The following is a 21,131-nucleotide window of genomic DNA, read 5'->3' as shown; positions in this document are numbered from 1 at the left end:
CTCCTTCTTCATGTCTTCAAAGAATTTGAACATATTCTGCACCTCATTCATGGACTCCTTCCTCGTGTTTTCTGCTTTCCTGCAAAAAGAAATTTGTTGTTATTTTTCTTTTTTTGTTTTGCTTTTTTCTTTCCCCTGTTTTTCATGTAAGTTTTCATTTTATATATAAAGGAGGGGGGTGGGGGGGAGTACTTACATGTTGAGTATGTCTCTGTTGTGGCAGCCAATCTTATCACGGCCACCATGCAGCCTTGTAAGCAGGCCCATTATGTTTACATGTTTTATATTGCTGAACTGAAGGTCTTTTACCAACCCCTTCAATGTTGGATCCACCTTTTGTGAGAACGCATGAAAACTAGCATTGATGGGCTTAACAGCAGGGTATGGTTGTGCTGAAGTGTAATGTCCTTGACAATGCAGGTACCATCACTCCTCTCTTTCAATCTCATAAAGGCCTTGCACCCAGTTCTTTTGGTCATCTTGTCACGCTGTCGGTCTTCCTCGTTGACACTTTGGCGGTGTGCACCTTCTCGTGCACATCTCAAGTAACTCCTGCTCTTGTTGTGCTGTCCTTTCCTTATCCCAAACCCTGTGTGCTTTGCATATGTATTGTAAAATACATATGCGTCTTTGAATGTGCTAAATTCTTGACCAATGGATGGTATCAGGTCCGGATCAAGATCTGCAGCCTGCAAATTGCCACGGTTTGTTATTGCATTATTATTTTTTGTTTACATATGTTATTGTATGTTAACTTCAGGAAATAGGTCAAGTGAACTTCCTAAAATTTAATAAAAATAAGAACATGGACTTTCTTAAAGTCATCTGAACTTTTTTTCACAGAAAAACTGTTGCACATGAATTTCGAGAACATATCAACTATACATTTCATATAATAAATAGAGCATGTGAACTTCCTAAAAATCAGCTGAACTTTTATCAGGGATACAGGGTTCACGAACTTTCCAAATCATATCAACTGTTTTTTCTAAAGATATAGCATGTGAACTTCCATGCAAATTTGTCTAAATAAATGTGTGTAAGAGTGAAATTTTTATCAGCAAAATATAAATTGAACTTACGTGTGTGTATGTTCGCAGCTCTGCAGGGGTGGCTCTATCATCTGGTACTATGGGGCATGGCGGTGTGACTTTTGGTACATGGCAGAGTGGATCTCGAGGCGGCATATGACTTGATTGAGTGCCTCGACGATCTTGGTGTATGTTGTCACTTTGACCATCCCCATAACTGCGTTGCTGTTCAGAAGCATCACTGCTAGAAGACGACTTTTGCCCACTGTCCCTGTTCACATCGTTGCTTCCAGCTATGGTTGTTTTAGATGTACTTGTAGATTGCCGTTTTCGTGGCTGGCGGAACGTTGCATTACTAGCAAATATCTCCTCAGTGCACTTTATTGGAGAACGGGGTTTTTTCGGTGGGCCTGACCAACACATAATATCCTCATCATCATCTGTTGATGTTGTGGTATCCCGCTTCCTCTTGCTGTTATCCATGTCATCTTGTTCTTGGATTTTCTGATTGAAATTCCTTTCAATGGCAGCAGCATTTGTCTTTCTCTTGGGATTGCGGAACACTGGCTGGATAAATGAAACTGGCTCATCACAGCATATGGGAGTCATTGGAGGCTTTTTAGGGCCTGACCAGCTGATTATCTCGTCGTCACTGCCTGTTCCAGATTCTTTGTCCGACAGTCGCAGAACCTGGTAAGTTTTTTAACATGTGAACTTCTTGAACATTGGGACTAGAACTTTTATACATAAAACTTTGTCTGATGTCTTCAAAAAACTAAAACAAGTAAAGTTAACCGCCACACAATGTAATATGAACTTCCTGCATACATGCTAACCTGCATACTTATTTTTTTCATTTTGCTGTTTTAATTTATTCATAACTGAAGTGAACTCCATGAAACTGTTTTTAAGAACTTCCCAGTAAAAGACATATAAAAAAGAGGAAACAAAGGGATGAACTGTTTTCTTCTTTCCTACAATAGACTCTGCATGTGAACTTCCAGTCTCAATTCACACGAGCCTGCTCTTATGTTCTATTCTAAACAAAATCCAGTGGAGGTGAACTTCCAATATCAGTAAGTGAATCATGTGAACTTCCTGTTTTTTTTGTTACCTCATCCTCTGCTGGCCTCTTTCTGGAGCTTGGCTGGCTTGTGGAGCTTGGCTGGCTTGAATTTGGAGGATGCTCTGCCGATCTGCTTCGAATTGGAGCCATTATTGCCTGTAAGGAGGCTGGATCTCGCCGTTCTCCGCCGCTGCCTCCTTTCCGTCAGCTACCGCCGCCGTTCGCCTCCGTCGCGGGCTCCCTCGCGTCGGCTCCCGCCGCCGCTCGCTCGCCCGCGCCGTCGTCTTCGCATCCGCGCGGGCTTACTCGCGTCGGCTCCCGCCGCCGCTTGCTCCCTCGCGCCGACCAGGTACGTGTCCGTCGCGGGCTCCCTCGCGTCGGCTCCCGCCGCCGCTCGCTCGCCCGCGCCGACCAGGTAGGAGGTCGAGGTGCGGAGCTGGATGATCTCCGCTCGAGGCGGGGGCGCGATGTTTTTATGAGACGGAGGTGGGGAGTTCGGTTCCTACACGAATCGTTATCGGTGCGGGAGGTAGGAAGTTCGGTTCGGACGGGGGGAGGTGGCCGAGCGGGATTAGGGAGGGGTTCTAGAATAGGTATTCTAGAACCACTCTTAAGGGGGGTTCGAGAATAGTTGGGCTCTAAATATATATATATATAATCTATTTGACTCCCTGGGGGTAGAATATTATTCTGCACCCCGCCCTCTCGCGCGCGCCAGACATCCGAACCAGTGCCTGGGTCGGCCAGCCTAAATATCAGGTGATGTAAACTTACGTTGCACACCAGCCTGTGATGTAAACTTATGTTGCAGAGTGTCCCACCAGCCAACTGCTTTGTGGCCACGATTTCCTTTTTCTAACCAACAACGTAAGACCTTTGCTCGGCTTACAGAATTGTTGTAATTTTACGTCTAGTAAACCAGCCTACGAGAGGTAATTCGAAAACACCCGATTTAAATGATGTTGCGAACTTTGTAATGTAATTATGTTTGTAAGAAATATTTTGCAGGCATGAAATTGTGCGTAGTTACATTGTCTGTTTTCAGTATGAAATGATGCCCCGCTGTAACATTACGCTTGATGACATGCTCACATCTTTATAAATCACTAGCACAACCTCGTGTGCCCATAGAATAAATACCAATATGGCTTTCCTATCGAAAAAATGACCCATTACAAAATTATGTTTTCAAATAAATTTCATTACACGACCACTTCGATGATTGATCTCCACCTTGGCAGCAGATTCTTTTTTCATGCTACATCAGTTTAGACATCAATTGCCTCATCGCCAGCCTGGCATATATCCCAGCAATGCAGTAACCATCTTCCAGGGTTCCAACCAAAGTTCAATCTAATTACACAGGTCATAGTCTTCATATCTAAAGGATGACCTGCATTAATCACAAAAGCAACTGTTCACCATACATGACTAATAAAAGAGATGATTCCATTGTTACATTGCACAAAAAAGTTTTCCACTACATCACTGCAAAATCTGAGCATTAGGCTCCATCGATACAGGTTATAGTCTTTAAGTTTAGGGAAAGCATCATTGATTTAACAGTAGGTCCATCAAATCAAAATCGGAGCATTAGGCTATGTTGATACAGGTTAAATCCCATAGTCAAAGCACTAAAAAATACGTTATTTTACCCATTGAATTCATTAAATCAACAACTGAAGCACTAAGGTAATGTAGTCTCTAAGGTTTCAAGGGCCAGATAAAAATAAAGTTTTGCCTCTTCGCTAGTTCTGAATGAAAACAACACGAGAAAGGAACGGGAGGCCACCGTACTTCACGTTTTTTTTACAGAATTGCCGTAGGGGCTTCCCCTACGGTGTAAATTTTATATTAAGTAAAAGTCAAGAGTACAAACTACACCGTACTTTACGTGGACTGACGAAGTAATTATATAGTAGATTACTTCAAAAATAGGATGTAATTTGTCATCAATTTAATTCCTCAAAGAAATATGTGCAGTGACAAAGTATTATGCATATAAATTTTCTTCAAAATTTGCACAAGATTTGAATCAATGACTAAATCAAAAGCACTAATCCATGTTTAGATACCATGCAAACAAAAGCATCTTGTAAGGTAGCAACACAACAGACAAATTATGAGGAAGATAGTAATGCCAGCAAACGGAATCACCATGTCTATATACACTAGAGAAGCAAAGCAAACTCCATGAGTACAGGTGACCCACGCAAAAGAAAAGCTAGAGCAGGCAAAGTTTTATTCATTGTGGCTGCTAGTACTAGTAGCAGACACATGCACTTCTAACTTCACACCAGAACCATGTACACTGTTTGTGTGCAGCATAATTCGTGTAGCAGAGACACCCCCCACAAATCTCATAATTCAACACAATTAGGAAAGTAAGAAACACATTAACAGATCCATGTATGGCGACACATGAAGAAATTACCAAATAGCCTACTTCGACATTTTGAGACCAACTTCAATTTAGAACGGGAGCCACTGCAACCCCACGACCCACAACGCCCCACCGAAACCAGCCACTGCAACCCCTCGGCCCTCGCCAAAGCCAGCCACAAGCTACCCAAAATAGACAGACAATTGTCAAGCAAAGTTTTGAACTATTGACCCGCTTATAGCTACTGGTAATACAAATAAAAAAAATCAAGAATTACGCATTGCCTTCTAGCACGTGGCAGTCTCAATTATACAATATTTCAAAATCTTCTCAGGTATCCTTACATATTGTCGATGGATCTGCAATGAGAAACTTCAGATACCAGCATGCTACCACATGAGACTTGGTGGACTTCCGCTCCCACTTAAATGTGATTTTTAATTGTTCAAATACTTCATCTCTTTATGTTTACAGGATAAAATCTGTGATCCTTGAAAAATACTGTTTTATAGTAGCAGTTCTCAAAATATTTTTTCCCTTTATCATTTTCTGGGAAAGTCGACACTTCCCTGAATTGTATGAAATATTCAGAACTTCACTTCTGTAACAAAAGAGTGGAAAATAGAAGAACCAAGTTACTTATGGACCTATTGTTGTTTTAGCTATCAGATTTTTTTTAGTACTCCCTCCTTTCCTAAAAAAGCTTTGCAACTTTTTCTAGATAGGGATGAACCTATAGCTAAAACATATCTATATACCTACCTATCTAGATAAAGTTGGGAAGCTTTTTTAGGAACGGAGGGAGTATATTATATTTTCGATAATTTGCATGGTGTTAGTATATATTATCTACGGAAAAACTGCTGCTTAAATACTGTAGATAATGTTCAGACCAATGCAATGTACGAGGAGATGATCTTAAAGCTAAAGGCAGCTGGGCTTGGGGCTGCCGGAATACAACACAATGCACAGCACCAAGCTGATGGCAGCATTTGTCGATCTGAAGATGGGTACGTCAACATAATGGAGACACCAATCCCATCTACATGCAGAATCACCATCCGTGCTAATGATGGTGGGTGTGGATCTATAATATTCCACAATAACGTAGCAAGCTAATCGGTGATCGCCATGATCAAGTGGTCAAGATATGGTCTGTGCATACTGGTGCTTTAACCCTCACTAAACAGGGTTGCTTGGGGTCATTCAATTATCTTTCTGTAACCAATCTTAACAAGTTCGTAAGCGCTGCACGCACCTCGAACATGTTTGTTTCTATGGGAGGCCTACTGCCGACATAACAAAATCAAAATGATCAATAGCAGACTGGATAAGAATTTATGAAAAAGCATGGACATAATCACATAGATGAATCAATATTAAATTGGACAAAATAAAAGCATTTTCTATGTCAGTGGTATAGTAGTAACAAATCCTAATAATAACAACACATAGCTATTAAATCCGTGATTGAATTACATGTAAACAACCTTGTGGGCTAAGATACAAAGAGTGCAGAGGTTTAAACAGTAAACTCACTTGGCAGTGCACAAGTATTTGAAATATTCTTGACACATCAACGATCTCAGTAGCAGTGGTTGCAAAATTCACTATGGAAGCTCCTGTTGCCTGTATCCAAGCAAACATTCTTCCAAGCACTTGTGACAACGGAGTGTTGATGAATTTCATAAATTTGTCAGCGGCCTGCAAACAACAAGATTAGAGTAAGCAGCTGCAAAACTGATTCGTAGTTCAGAAGGCAGAATCATAACATCATGGTACAACATAAATCGAGTGTTAATTTTTAATTGACTTTAGACAGGTTCATCTTACTGCATGTGTCTCTTAAGTTAAGAACAGTAGCATCAGCTTAAAATGGCACATACGTAAAGCTTGTGAAGTCTAAAAAATATAATTAAGCATCATAGCAACATTTTTCTGCCATAAACGGTACAAACTTTTATTTATCTACTTCAGATCATGAAGTAAATAAGCTTACTGCAAACTTATTGAAAAGAAAATGTTCTACTCAGGGACAACCTTGAGCTCAATGTCAATGTATTCAGCTCCTAGTTCTATTGCCAATTGGAGTGCCTCGAATCGTGGTTCGTTTTCAGCCTGCAACTATCAGTCACAATATATATCTTTTTGTCTTAATCTCCTATAGTACCAACGCACTGTACTAAATATAACGAGTTTGACACATATGAACAAGGCATCCATTCTAGAGCAAGACACCAAATAGGGACGGGAATAACATATCCCTCTATTAGTAACAGTCACTGGAAAATTAGCACTGTGTTGTATATGTCATATTGCTTCGGTTGTAGATATGATATGGTTTTCCTAACTGTATCCAACAAACACGACAAGTAAACGTGGTGCTGGAGATCGGAATTCACCTCCTATCAGGAGAAACGATCCACCGAGTTGGAGAGTGCTATCGCGACCTGGTATGCCACCCGCCCGTTCCCTGCAAGAGGATACCTACATCTAGCAGGGGCGGAGGTGCAGAAGAACAGCCTGGTGGAGAGGGCGCCGAGGACTGGGTGGAGTGGAGGCGCAGCGATGACAGGCTGGCCATGGGATTAGGCCGGCAGCCACCGCCTGCCGGGCTGCTGACCAGGATGTCGATGCCGCCTGCAGCACCTCCCGAAACCACCACTCGTCTGCACCACGCGGCCATTGCCACAGATCCAGCCGGTCGACATGGTGCCGCCGATTCCACCAAGCAACGCCGATGGAGTCCAGAACGCCCAGATCCCGCAAAGCACGCCGGCCGCTCGCCGTCGGCAGCTCACCCACTCGCCGTAGGCCGCTCACCTACACGCCTCCGCCGTGTTCAGTTCTGAACCGCCTCGCCGCCGTATGCCCACGATTGAAAACCAGGGGGGGAAATGAGGTGACGGGGGCTAGCTCCAGACCCCACGACCCTAATTGAGAAAGTAAACTGTCGAGGTAAAATAAAGAAGAAACTTATGGTGAGTGGTCTGGTGGTGCGAACCACATCAAACAGGTTCGATGGAACCAAGTGGTAATCCGGCTCAGTCGACCGACCGGGTGCAGAATAATTATTTTGCACCCAGGGGGTCTAATAGAGTCTAAAAATAGTAAATAACATCGATAGAGAAATCCTTGCAATAGTCCATGCAATCAATGCATTTAGACTATATTTAGGATTTAAAGAATTCACAGTACGAACTGACTGTGAAGCAATATGCAGATATTATAATCAAATCAATAGCAAGAAAAGTTCAACTAGAAGATGGGTTCTATTTGAAGATATAATAACTGGGAATGGATATAAGGTTGTTTTTGAACATATTAAAGGAAAAGATAACTGTTTACCTGACATATTCTCTCGTTCATCAATTTTGCAGAAATGAAGAGAGGAATGAATTTCAATGGAATGGAAACATTCTCATTTGGAGCTGAAAATAAACTACGAATATTCCCTCCAAATTCATACAAATTCAAGCCGAAGGATCACATTGTCCTCGATGATATGCAAGAATGCATATTAGACAATTTGTGGTACCAATATAATAACAAAAGAGATGAGAAGGGATATTTTCTATCAATCCTAAATAGCCTTTCTGAATATTTTAATATGATTAATGGGAAAATACCCTCATCAGAAAATATTGAAATACCAGAGGTAAAACCATTATACATCCTATATGATGGAAAGACACCTGGAATTTATACCACATTCGAAAAAATAATTGAAGCAAAAGCAGCAGCAAAATATACAGGAGGAGCATCCTAGAAGAAATATACTAATATTGAAGAAGCATTATCTCTCGCAAGAACAATGATAGGAATAAATTACTATATAGAGCCTGAAGCAAAAGAATATATTAATAAGCAAAAACTGGCTCAAAGTAAAATAGCCTCAAAACAGATACCTATCAAAAAGACAATAGAAGAAGGCTAAACTTCTTCAAAGAAGCCAGAAGGCCAAACTTCTTCTAAAAAGCCAAAAGAAGAAGAATTGCAAAAATATGGTTCATATAAGCAATGCCTCATACAGGGTGTTGATCATTTGGATGGAGAATATATAGACCAAAAAATAGATGCGAAAATGGAAGATGCAAGGAATTCAATCATATCAGAAATAAAAGAACAAGTTCTAAGAGAAGTACGAGTCGAATTTATTGAATTTTTTTATGAATTAAAGACGCAGTATGAAGAAAAATTTAAAAACTTTGAGGAAGATTATTTCCTAAAATTTGATAGCAAGACCGATGATACAATGGAAGATTCACAACCACCAGAATAAGTCTGAGATATTGATATGTATATCAATACTTCGGGCATGGAGGACATGACCCCCCCAAATAATATAAGGCATATTGATAACGTGTTATCAATAAATTGGGCGGGGAAGACCCCCCTTTTAAATAAAAATAAAATGATAAATGCTACTGTAGCAACAAAGATTGCCACGAATGCGTGCTCTCCTGTAGCACCAATAATATGGTCGGTACTGTACCGCACAGTATCACCAATTATATGGTCGGTACTGTATCACACAGTATCACCAATTATATGACCAATACTGTATCACACAGTATGACCAATAATATGGCGAATACTGTGACACCAACCGTTTCCACGTGGTGCCATGAAGAGAAGCGCCGAGAAGGGCCACGAAGCGGTGCTGGAGGCATCTCTCCCCCCTATAAAAGGAGGCCAAGCCTCAGAAGAAGGGGTACCAGCCAGAAGAGCAAGCATCAAGCATCCAGAGCACATCCAGAGCACACTCTCCGCTCAGTAGTAGTAGTAGTAGTTCTTCCCTAAAATAAGAAGCCTCCATAGAAGAAGGCGCTTGTAAGATATATCTGGAGAAGTTGTAAGGTATTTTCTCCGTCCGTGTGTAAACCCTTCGGGGGTTCCCGAAAGGGAAACCCGTATGTAAATTATATTGTGGAAATGAAGTAGTTCTGCGTGTTTCCCTTGATCTTTTTATCATGTTTATATGGGATGGGTTTTTATGCTAGGGATCCTATAGGAGAAATCTCTGCGTGTAGTTCTCTGTTAAGCCCTGCATGTGGCGTCAGAACGAGAACCGTAGCCGTAGAGAAGTGTTCCCTTCGGGTGGAACTGCCTGGGAAGACGATAAAAATCAACCCATATAAACTTGGCTAAAAACATCTAGGGAAAGAAACTTAGCTGCTTCTGAAGCAATGCAATGATAAATACGGAGAGTACTGAGTAGGACTATTACACCACTGCGCACACCGACGAAAGTACCGTTGGCCTCGCCAGCCTCCAAGATCCTGCAAAAATCCATAAAATAATCTTAACATTTAATAAATTTTAATCAGTTTATTTTAATTTCGAATTTATTAGTAAATAAATCGTAATCTGTGTATATTGGTATCAGAGCTAGTGTTCAATCATTGAAAGGTTAAAGTATCTAAATTTAGAAGTTAGCACAGGAAAGGTAGTAAAATCCAAAGATAATATTGACATAAGGTGTAGAATAAATCCGTCGGAAGATCATACCTGGCATACTTCCCATAGCCGCTAAATATTGTCGTTGATCCGATATATAACTTTTTCATATCTTGGGGAAAAAGGCAAGAAAATTTAGACCAAAAATTAGAAAGTTTATTGAAAGAATATCAAAAACTCATTGAAAGATTTTCAGGTTTAAACAATAAAGTTGATATAGCTTTGCATAAGCTAGAAGAAGCAAAAACAAGACAAGAACACTACCTCGTAGGAATAACGATTATATTAAAGAAGAAGTGTTATCCCTTGGGAAAAGTATAGGGGTTTGTCCGAATAAAAACAAAGACCTATTCACAAAATGAAACAAGACAAGATATTCTTAAAATTAAAGAATTAGTGCAAGAAGTAAAGAAATTGATCCTTTCATAATTTGCATGACCGAATATAACCAAGCCTTAAACGAAGTAGCAAAATATTTAACACCTCCTATTGGTTTTTCTGATCACGAATCACCAAAAGAAGACTCCAAAATAATCATAAAACAAAATAACACAATCATCCAGCTTATTACTTCAGACTTTAGAAAAGCTAAATAGTGTGCGTAAAAACAAAGAAATTGTGCTAGCCTCATCTCGGGTTAGTAACATCGTCGAGAAATATCAATTCAAAAAATGGATATATCTAAAAACTTCGCTTAGAAGAGACAGAAACCTCCAGCTTTATAAGACAAGACTCAAAACCGTTGTCAATAAAACATAGATTATCATGCAAAGACAGTGATGATGTTAATAATTTAGAAGAAGTTATAGACCTTGAAAGAGATCTAGAAAGGTATCGTAAAGATACGCTAAGAAAAATAAAACCACAACAAGTATATCATATGGGTATGTTTGAAAGTAGAAGCAATCTATATAGAATATCCAAGAGAAGTAGAGTTAAGTGTAATAACGCATCCAAAGAGACTTGAGAATTGTAAGCAAGAATATTGAAGGTGAACTCAAATATTGTGGGTATAAATATATTCATCAAGGTATGTATATTATAGGGGTCAAAGGAATGACAAGAAAGAAAATAGGAGCAAAGGTCTTAATAACGCTATTAGACAAAAGATGTGATTCAGTAGATAAAGCAGCTTTAGGCTTCATGGAAGGAGATATGAATGAAAATATGTTAATAACATATATAGCTCCAGATCTAATAATGCCTATAAGGGAATTTATTGAAAAAATGAGTATTGGGTTTCAGACTAAAGGATATGAAGACTTTAGAGGAACCAACTTGTTAGTAAGCATTGAATTTATAGGAAGACTCACAAATAAAAGTAGCTCTAGATACAGAGTAAATGTAAATGATGTAATCGAAAATATGCAATCAAAAGGTATAAAATTCATGAGTCCCCTTACAATCGGCTCTGAGGAAAGAGCTGGAGAAGAATGGAATATAGGTGAACTAGTAGAAAGAAAGGAATTAAAACAACCACAAGCTTACATAAGCTATCAAAACTGCGAAGGAAGTAGTAGCATTAGGTTTACAAATTATAAATCTGCATCTGTAGAAGACACAGAATCCCTCATGTCGTAAATCCAGAATCTAGTGACAATAAAAGCAAAGATACAATAGAATGCATGGAAAGGACAGATTTAAATAATGAAATAAATCATTATGAACAAAAATTAAAACATATAGAATGGGAGTATAGCAATTCTATGATAAAAGATTGGCCTAAGATAAGAGACAAAGAGTTGTTTTTCATAATAGAAATTGCAAGGCTAAAGAAATTTAAAAAAGAGAGAGAAACAGCCACAAATAGCTCACCAAAGGTAAATAATAATATAGCATCAAAAGTTGAAGATATAAACAAAAATATTGATCAAAGTCATAAAAATAAAGCCATAAGTGAAGAAGATCAATGGGAAATAAATAATAAATTTTTAACAGAGAGTTATGAAGAAGAAGAAGAGTTAATGAGAGAAATGATGACAGATGAAGATTATTTAGATGCCTCTGAGGAATATAATGACTTCATAAATTCCCTAGATGATGTTGGACTACATAATTTAGAAAACGCAATAGAAGCAATGCAATGATAAATACGGGGAGTACTGAGTAGGACTATTACACCACTGTGCACACCGACGAAAGTACCGTTGGGTTCCCGAAAGGGAAACCCGTATGTAAATTATATTGTGGAAATGAAGTAGTTCTGCGTGTTTCCCTTGATCTTTTTATCATGTTTATATGGGATGGGTTTTTATGCTAGGGATCCTATAGGAGAAATCTCTGCGTGTAGTTCTCTGTTAAGCCCTGCATGTGGCGTCAGAACGAGAACCGTAGCCGTAGAGAAGTGTTCCCTTCGGGTGGAACTGCCTGGGAAGACGATAAAAATCAACACATATAAACTTGGCTAAAAACATCTAGGGAAAGAAACTTAGCTGCTTCTGAAGCAATGCAATGATAAATACGGGGAGTACTGAGTAGGACTATTACACCACTGCGCACACCGACGAAAGTACCGTTGGCCTCGCCAGCCTCCAAGATCCTGCAAAAATCCATAAAATAATCTTAACATTTAATAAATTTTAATCAGTTTATTTTAATTTCGAATTTATTAGTAAATAAATCGTAATCTGTGTATATTGGTATATATATATATATATATATATATATATATATATATATATATATATATATATATATATATATATATATATATATACACAAATAAGCGCCACGAATGACTGGATCAGTTAAACAGTTATCTTCTAGAAATAAGTCTTCATATCCTTTAGTCTGAAACCCAATACTCATTTTTTCAATAAATTCCTTTATAGGCATTATTAGATCTGGAGCTATATATGTTATTAACATATTTTCATTCATATTTGAACTACGTGTCTTTCAATATATATGAGCTATGTGTCTTTCATATATATGAACTATGTGTCTTGTGTCTGTGCTTGCTTGCAGCACAGCGTGTCTGCTTGCTTAATGCTGAGCGCAGTCCTTTTACCATGTGGGAATTAGCCAAATGTATTCACTAAACCAAGTCTCTATATATATATATATATATCAACGCGGATTTTATAACCGGGTGGCTAGCTGTGCACACATGTTCAGCCATTAGATATAGGGAGCATGATTGAGACTTGGTGCCTTTGGATACTTCACATTGTTTTGGGCAGTTAACGTCGCATGCATCTCCGTCAAAAACGCATGCACTTTGCATGGATGAAAAACAACACGTATAGTTTGATGTAGTTGAGTGCCACGAGTTTTAGTGCGTGACGTTGGTAGGCAAGATAAAACATGTGACAAGAGCATCCACTTCTTAAACTGGCTGACAAGGGACTACACGCCTTATTCTGGCTGATTTATGTGTTGCGTCGTGATGCCTCTTTGTGCTGATTATGGTATTGTTAAGCCTGTAAAACTTCTGAGGTTGGCCACGCATCTCTTTCGTGCATGCATGTTCCCTGCCGAATCATGACCATCACGTTCATGCATAAAGGTAAAGGGGGTGGTGCTAACTGTTATCAACTGCTACTATGTATCAAAATTGTGCTGACAAGTGTTGAGATGTCAGGCTCTTCCTCTTTCTGACCTAGTACCACCACTATTGAAGTTTTAACATTTCTCACTGTCCGACCCATCGAAAACTGATGGTTAATAAAACGGAATCGCTGATTAGTACTAACACCAAGCAAGGGCTTGTCGTAATCCCAATGGAACAAACAATAATCAGTGAATAGATCACCAAATAACAGAGAAGTAGCACCAGCTATACCTACATGTTTCTGTGCTATATTGTGTTGTCAAGTCTTAGATAGTCTGGTGTGCTCAAGAACTGTCGGTATATGTTTGGTTTGGGTACTTGGGTTGCTGATAGGCTCTTGTCACTTGGTGGGCTGGGCGAGCACCCTCCATTTGTGTCTTCTCTCCATCACGCCACTGAAGCCAAGCAATAATCTAGTTGCTAACTTTGCAGTATTCCACTTTTCACCAATGTATGAACCAATAAAATGCTACTACGCTACTAATAGACCAATCAATAATATATCAGTGGGTAATAATAATCTTGTATCATGTGGAATGTCTACAATTCCATTATTACCATTCTCTCTGTAAAACCCGAAAAAATAACCAAAAAAATTACAGTGTATATATATATACGATGACTGAAATCTCTGTACGGATTCATCCTGTTGGATCGATCCATCAATCCATCCATTTTACACCACCACCAAGCCAATTCCACAATCTAGCCACTGCAAGCGCGCAGTACTCTAACAATTACCGCGGTGATCGAGCATCAGTAGTGCTGGGCGAAGCATCCATGCCCGTCGCAGTGCACCAGCGGTCGGTGCAGGAACGCCATGCACTGGTCCGTCGGCCGCCGGTCGGGCTTGCCGGCGATGCAGTTCTGCCGGTCGTCGTTGCGCCGGAGCGTCGCGCACCGCTCTGGCTCGCCACTGAAGTAGTTGAACGAGTAGGTGAAGTTGGAGAGCCGCGGCAGCGCGCAGATGCCCTCCGGAATGTGCCCGGACAGCTCGTTGTGCGCCACGTCAAGCTGCTCGAGGGAGCGCAGCCCAACCATGGACTCTGGCAGCTAGCCCTGCAGCTGGGTGAAGCTGACGTCCAGCATGGTGAACTCGCGCAGCGCCCTGATCTCCGGCGGAATGCAGGACCTGATGCCGGAGTAGAGCAGGACGAGCTCGTTCAGCGTGCCGCCCATGCGCCCGATGCTCGAGGGGATGCAGCCGCGGAGGCGGATGTTGGCGAGGACGATGACGGAGGCGGTGGAGTTGCCGAAGTTGTCCGGGAGCTCAATGTCGAAGTGGTTGTTGTTGATGAGCACGTCGATCTTCTTGTCGAAGATGGCCGGGGGCACGGGGCCGCACAGGTTGTTGAACCTGATGTCCACGAACTTGACGTTGGGGAGGCAGAGGATGTGCTGCGGGAAGCCGCCGGAGAGGCGGTTTTTGCTGACATCCAGCTAGTAGAGGAGGCTCAGCTTGGGGAGGGAGTCCGGCAGGCCACCCGTGAAGCGGTTGGAGTTGAGGTGGAGGACGGTGATGTCGGTGAGGAGGCCGAGCTCGAACGGGAGCGTGCCGGCGAGGTCGCCGTGGTTGAGGTCCACGCCGGCCATGGTGCGCACGCAGAGATCGTCGAGGGATGGCGCGCAGAACACGCCGAAGTAGGCGCACACGTCAGGGTCGCACCAGCCCTCCGTCAGGTTCTTGGGGTCGTCGGTGATGGCCTTCTTCAGCGCCTGCAGGGCCACGTACGCGCGCTGCAGCCGCGGGTTGTTGTCCGCCGTCTGCGTCGGCGGGTGGCCCGAGCAGAGCAGCACGGCGGAGAGGAGGAACACGGCGGCAAGGAGCAGCGGCGACAAGCAACTCCGAGTTTCCGTATTTGGGCTGATTGTTTGCCAACTCTAGCTTGTGCGTGCTGTGTTTGGAAAAGCAAACAAATGCATTTGAGGTACTGCGATGGTTCCATGTTGTATCGTGTAAGGGCGTTGCTCCAAAATTAAACCTACTCCAACACACACATGCATCGATCCTCCAAATGGGATGGGCTTGCAACTTTAATATTTCGTGTGTGTCGTAGCAACGCAACATAACTTAACAAATCATGTGCTAGACTAGTCCTTGAGCCCAGGGCGATCACCTGCTTCCCACAGTATGGTTGTCTGATTCAGTTTTCAAAATATAGTGGCGGGACATGCCGTAACAACATACAACACAGGATGTCTGAAAAAATTGCATGTGTAACTGCTTGTATCATCCAAGATAAAAAATCAATTGTTGTATCAAACAATCATCTATATGCCTCTAAACACAGCGCATGGATTTCCCAGGTTTTATTGCCTACCTAGCTTAGCATGTGGAGTCACTTGCTTGTTGGACCGTCCCTCCACAACTCCTATGGTATCACATGTGGTGAGCTGCTTGGTTTCTCATGCAACAATGTGTGTGTTCTTTTGTTTCGGTTAAAGGCATGCATGTGTTGGTTAAGACGTTGCATGAGACATGCTCTTGGTGTGACGGAAAATCCTGCCGGCGTTGGAATCTTCAGCCCACATGCATGCTCTCTATATCAACAATGGTGTAGATCAACGGTTTGGGGGGTGTGCACAGCTATGCACCAAGTCATGTGGCTATTTCCCATATACATATATATATATATATACACACACACACAAATAAGCGCCACGAATGATTGGATCAGTTAAACAGTTATCTTCTAGAAATAAGTCTTCGTATCCTTTAGTCTGAAACCCAATACTCATTTTTTCAATAAATTCCCTTATAGGCATTATTAGATCTGGAGCTATATATGTTATTAACATATTTTCATTCATATTTGAACTACGTGTCTTTCAATATATATGAGCTATGTGTCTTTCATATATATGAACTATGTGTCTTGTGTCTGTGCTTGCTTGCAGCACAGCGTGCCTGCTTGCTTGTTGCTGAGCGCAGTCCTTTTACCATGTGGGAATTAGCCAAATGTATTCACTAAACCAAGTCTAATTTAGTCCAATTTAACCGTCGTGATAATTATGCAGTGAAGATGGAGATCTTTATCCAATTGTTTCCTTCAAAATGTAGTTGACCGCACTTTGGATTGCCGATATAGTAGGGGCACCAAGCGCTCTGGCACTGCGCCACCTATTCACAGGCTGCTCGTTCTCCAGGATAGTTTGGTTTGAGGTCCTGTCGTGGATTCAATCCACTTCAGGCCCTCCCACGACTGAGTTCACCGCCCCTCCCCAGTTGCGCAGCAACATGATGGATATGGAAACACCGAAACACAACGGTCTTTGACAACGCATGGCCTTCGGTGACATCCCTATTTAATGACATTGTGGCGGAGGCGCAGGCGGTGAATTATTTCATATTCAAATCACTCACATTTTTCTAATAATAAATCATATATTATTTGTCCAATTTCGGTTTACAGATTTCAAGATATTAATTATTTGGTAATATTATATGAATAATGCATATATTATATAATAATGAATTAATAAATACATAATTATATCATATTCAAATCACTCATATTTTTCTAATAAAAATCATATATTATTTGTCCAATTCCGGTTTACAGATTTCAAGATATTAATTATTTGGCAATAAATTATATGAATAATACATATATTATTTGATAATAATAATAAATTAATAAATACATAAATATTTCATATTCAAATCACTCATATTTTTCTAATAATAAATCATATATTATTTGTCCAATTCCGGTTTACAGATTTCAAGCTATTAATTAATTGACAATAAATTATACTCCCTCTGTCCCAGTTCGCAAGGCAATGTTTTCAAATATCTTGGCCCAAGGTGAATTCTCATTGGCTCTAAATTTGCACGTTAAAACGTTAATCGAGTACTAGTGCGCGGTGGTTTCACATGCATGAAGTACTAGTGCGTGGTGGGAGATGAAAAGAGAAGTGTTTGCATGCAAAAATGAATTAGTTTACTCCCACATTAAATGCAAAATGTGCCTAGGAGGTGAGGAATTTTGGGACAAATATTTTTTGGAAATTTGCCTTGCGAACTGGGACGGAGGGAGTATGAATAATGTATATATTATTTGATAATAATAATAATAATAAATGAATAAATACATAATTATTTCATATTCAAATCACTCACATTTTTCTAATAATAAATCATATATTATTTGTCCAATTCCGGTTTACAAATTTCAAGATATTAATTATTTGGCAATAAATTATATGAATAATGCATATATTATTTGACAATAATAATAAATTAATAAATACATAATTATTTCATATTCAAATCACTCACATTTTTCTAATAATAAATCATATATTATTTGTCCAATTCGAGTTACAGATTTCAAGATATTAATTATTTGGCAATATTATATGAATAATGCATATATTATTTGATAATAATAATAAATTAATAAATACATAATTATTTCATATTCACATCACTTACATTTTTCTAATAATAAATCATATATTATTTGTCCGAAATGTGACAAAATAATATAAGAGTTAATAGAATTGTGATACAATGGTATAAGAGTTAATACAGTTGATATGGTAGTATTTATAACAAGGTACAATCACATTCGCGGGAGCGAACAGGAAATAACCAAGAAGTTAAGCGTGTTGAGGGTGGAGTAGTGTGCGGATGGGTGACCGATCGAGAAGTGATGACCAAGTCTACAAGTGTAATTAGTATTAAAAGTGGTTCAAGTGAGATAGTAACAAGTCAAATAAAAAGAAAAAAGAAAAAAATGAAAAAGAAATTTAAAAAATGAAAAAACATAATTACTGAAAATAATATCTAGTAGCGGTTGGAGTTACGGGCTGGGACTGAAGGTTTTCCAGCCCAAACCCTGTGATGCAGCCACGTGGATGGCCATTAATCCAGGCTAGTAACTGGGCAGCGACTAAAGGCCTCCCTTTTTGTCCCGTCTAATTAGTCGCGGTTGGCCAACCGGGACCAAAGGCACTTACGGTGCGGGGCTGAAGGCCCTGTCTCCACTAGTTTAGGCATTATGCGATGAATAAATGCCTTGTGTAGGATACAAGCGGAAGTCTAGGCAGGATAATCAACAAATTACCTTTCTCCATAAGAAAAACGTGCCATACTTCATTAACGAGGGGTCCATAGTATAATTGTAGTACATTTACATCCTCTAAATTAACGTGTATTCACATATAATAATCTATACTAGTAAGTGTGCACGTGCAAAACACGTCTATTCAATCATAGCAAATATTATTGTCTTCCATCTTTTGTCATGTGTGCTGCGTTCTACCACCTTTCTCGACCTCGGTATCAAGAAACCTAAGTTTATTTCTTGGTGATGCACGGTCACAACCAAATAACCTTTATTAATAGCAGGGAAAAAAGGCTCATATTCAAATCATGATAAACGCTGGGACAAGTCTTGTTTCTAATTTTCCAGTAAGGTGGTATCATTGTGATTGTTTATATGCCTGCAAATAATATATCAGATAGATAAAATGGATATTCTCGAAATTGCTACCAACGTTACCATATAAAAATGCATGTGCATGTAGCAACCATTGATGTAAATCTCTGAATTATATATTTTTAAATTATTACCACAAGATGCACACATCAATTTTATGACAGCCAATAAATGGCTACCATGCTTATGATCTACTTTGCAAGAACTCAAAAATATGTAGGTTCAGAATTCAATATCTCATAACTAACTACATCTTGCGAAACAATGTCTCATATATTAACTCGCATACCATTCACATATAGTTTTTTACATACCTATTAATTTTGTTTACAATAATTGATCATGTGTTGCGTAATGCGTCTAGGCAATGCACGATAGACCTATATCGACCATTCTTATTCAAATTGGTCACACGTGACATGATTGTCTTGTAAGGATGATCAGACATAAAAGAATCGTGCACTGATTTGAGTACAAACTTTCGAGAACAGATGCGAGAAACTCCACCAATTGCCATCTGCATTGAACTAAATAGCAGGTCCCAAGTGGCATACAAATATCAAAGCTTTCTTGTTATTTCACATAATACCTTGTTTAGGTATCTCGGGTAAATTATTAGCACTATCATGTGTGTGAAAGGGGATATGAAAAAAAAACAGATACAATCTCAGTGCATGGAAAAATCCTAGACTTCCTTAACAAAAAATTCAAAGGTATAAATGCAAACCAAGACAATTAATCATGCAATGTAAGATAGTAATATCAATAAGAAATTTTAAAACCCTAATGGCTCCAATGCTTGATTTGATATAATTTGTATTCAGTACATATCCAATACTCTTAAAGTTGAAGTTGAAATAACTAAAAGAAATAAGAAAATGAGGCATAATTGTTATATAAAAACCTTAACCATGAATTTAATTATGCATGAAACTGAAAGATGCTATAAGCCTGAAACCTCAATCATTATATACATAAAAAAAACATCAGTTTATGGATACAGAGAAATTGAGTAGTAGAGGTGCCTGAAAGACACAGATGGCTTACCCCTGCATATGGTCAACAGCAGCGCCAGTGCTCTCCTCGCCTCCTCCTCACTCTCCTTCTGTCAGCTTCATTTTATTAAGTACTGCCACATTTAAGGTCCTATCATGAGTTGCACGGGCAAGTCATGTCTAGCGTATGCACATGAATGAGGAAATGGAAAAACCACGAGATAATTACCTACAAGATTTAGGTGTAATCCAAGGCGATCCTTGTCATGAGAAATTTTCTGAAAATATAAAATTTGTAGGATTCAGGAATGGGCATTATTGAATGAACATCGCCAGATATCAGTTGCCTGAAGCCTATCCATTGAACCACTGACAACTGTATAACCTTCATAATGGCAAAAGAAAAGAAAAGATCTTTTAAGTGTACAAAGTTCATGAAAGAGCAAGTGAATAGAGCATACTTTAGAGTTTAGATTGAAGTATTATAACCAGCGAGTCCGTTTGAAAAACTAAAGTAGACACATGCATTATTAAGTGGCTTTAACATTAAATAAATTTCATTCTTAAATTCTGACCACTTTTCACCTCCAGCGATAATATATTTGCGGGCAACAACAGATAAAAAAAATACCTGCCAGGAAAATACTGTTTGTACTTCCACGTCATTTTTCGGGATGCAACTGAAGTTGTACAGAGATGCCATCTTGACAGTTCTGGAAAATCTAATGTGATTGCAAGCAATTATTTTATGCACACTTAATAAATGCTCCCGCCAAGTTATGGTGTTTATTAATAGACTGTAGATTACAAACATAAATCACAATGTGTCACTCAATATTAGTTCATGCATCTAACAATCAAAGGATCTGAGAGCTGGCGATTCTGAACTCACCAATGTTCTGAGCCATATGTTCATGTTCCTCTCGATGTCCATGTCGACGAACCGGGGTTGTACACCCTGGATCTTGTAACTGATCTGCAACGAAGATCGTTATGATTCTGAAATCACATTGGAAAGTTTAATTCAAATTTGAGGGTAAGTTCAAATTCAGCCCTCTTGCAGATGGTGCAGACTTTGTAAGTATTCAGAGAAATGTCTTGTTATCTGAAGTGTTCTAGGAGCAGAAACAAATAATTTGTTGCTGAACCTTTTTTATCATTTATAAGTCCAGTGAGACTCCTAGATTTATAAAGGA

General features: G+C 39.6%; 2 long non-coding RNA genes and 1 pseudogene across 2 annotated transcripts; all 3 read right to left on the bottom strand.

The window, feature by feature from the left end:
• Positions 1–3,177: 3,177 nt before the first annotated feature.
• Positions 3,178–7,401, bottom strand: LOC127332583 (uncharacterized). The gene is made up of 3 exons (XR_007870537.2): positions 6,883–7,401; positions 6,020–6,184; positions 3,178–3,490 (listed from the first exon to the last, which is right to left on the bottom strand). It is a non-coding gene; the product is annotated as an uncharacterized lncRNA (long non-coding RNA).
• Positions 7,402–14,249: 6,848 nt separating this feature from the next.
• On the bottom strand, positions 14,250–15,497 carry LOC127328556 (leucine-rich repeat extensin-like protein 4; annotated as a pseudogene).
• Positions 15,498–18,610: 3,113 nt separating this feature from the next.
• On the bottom strand, positions 18,611–20,917 carry LOC127330010 (uncharacterized). Its single transcript, XR_007869087.2, has 5 exons — positions 20,828–20,917; positions 20,567–20,657; positions 20,165–20,213; positions 19,988–20,045; positions 18,611–18,944 (listed from the first exon to the last, which is right to left on the bottom strand). It is a non-coding gene; the product is annotated as an uncharacterized lncRNA (long non-coding RNA).
• Between the last annotated feature and the right edge of the window lie 214 nt (positions 20,918–21,131).

The sequence above is a fragment of the Lolium perenne genome, chromosome 2, assembly GCF_019359855.2.
Source record: "Lolium perenne isolate Kyuss_39 chromosome 2, Kyuss_2.0, whole genome shotgun sequence".
Lineage (NCBI taxonomy): Eukaryota > Viridiplantae > Streptophyta > Magnoliopsida > Poales > Poaceae > Lolium > Lolium perenne.
This window is presented reverse-complemented; position numbering and strand designations above follow the sequence as displayed.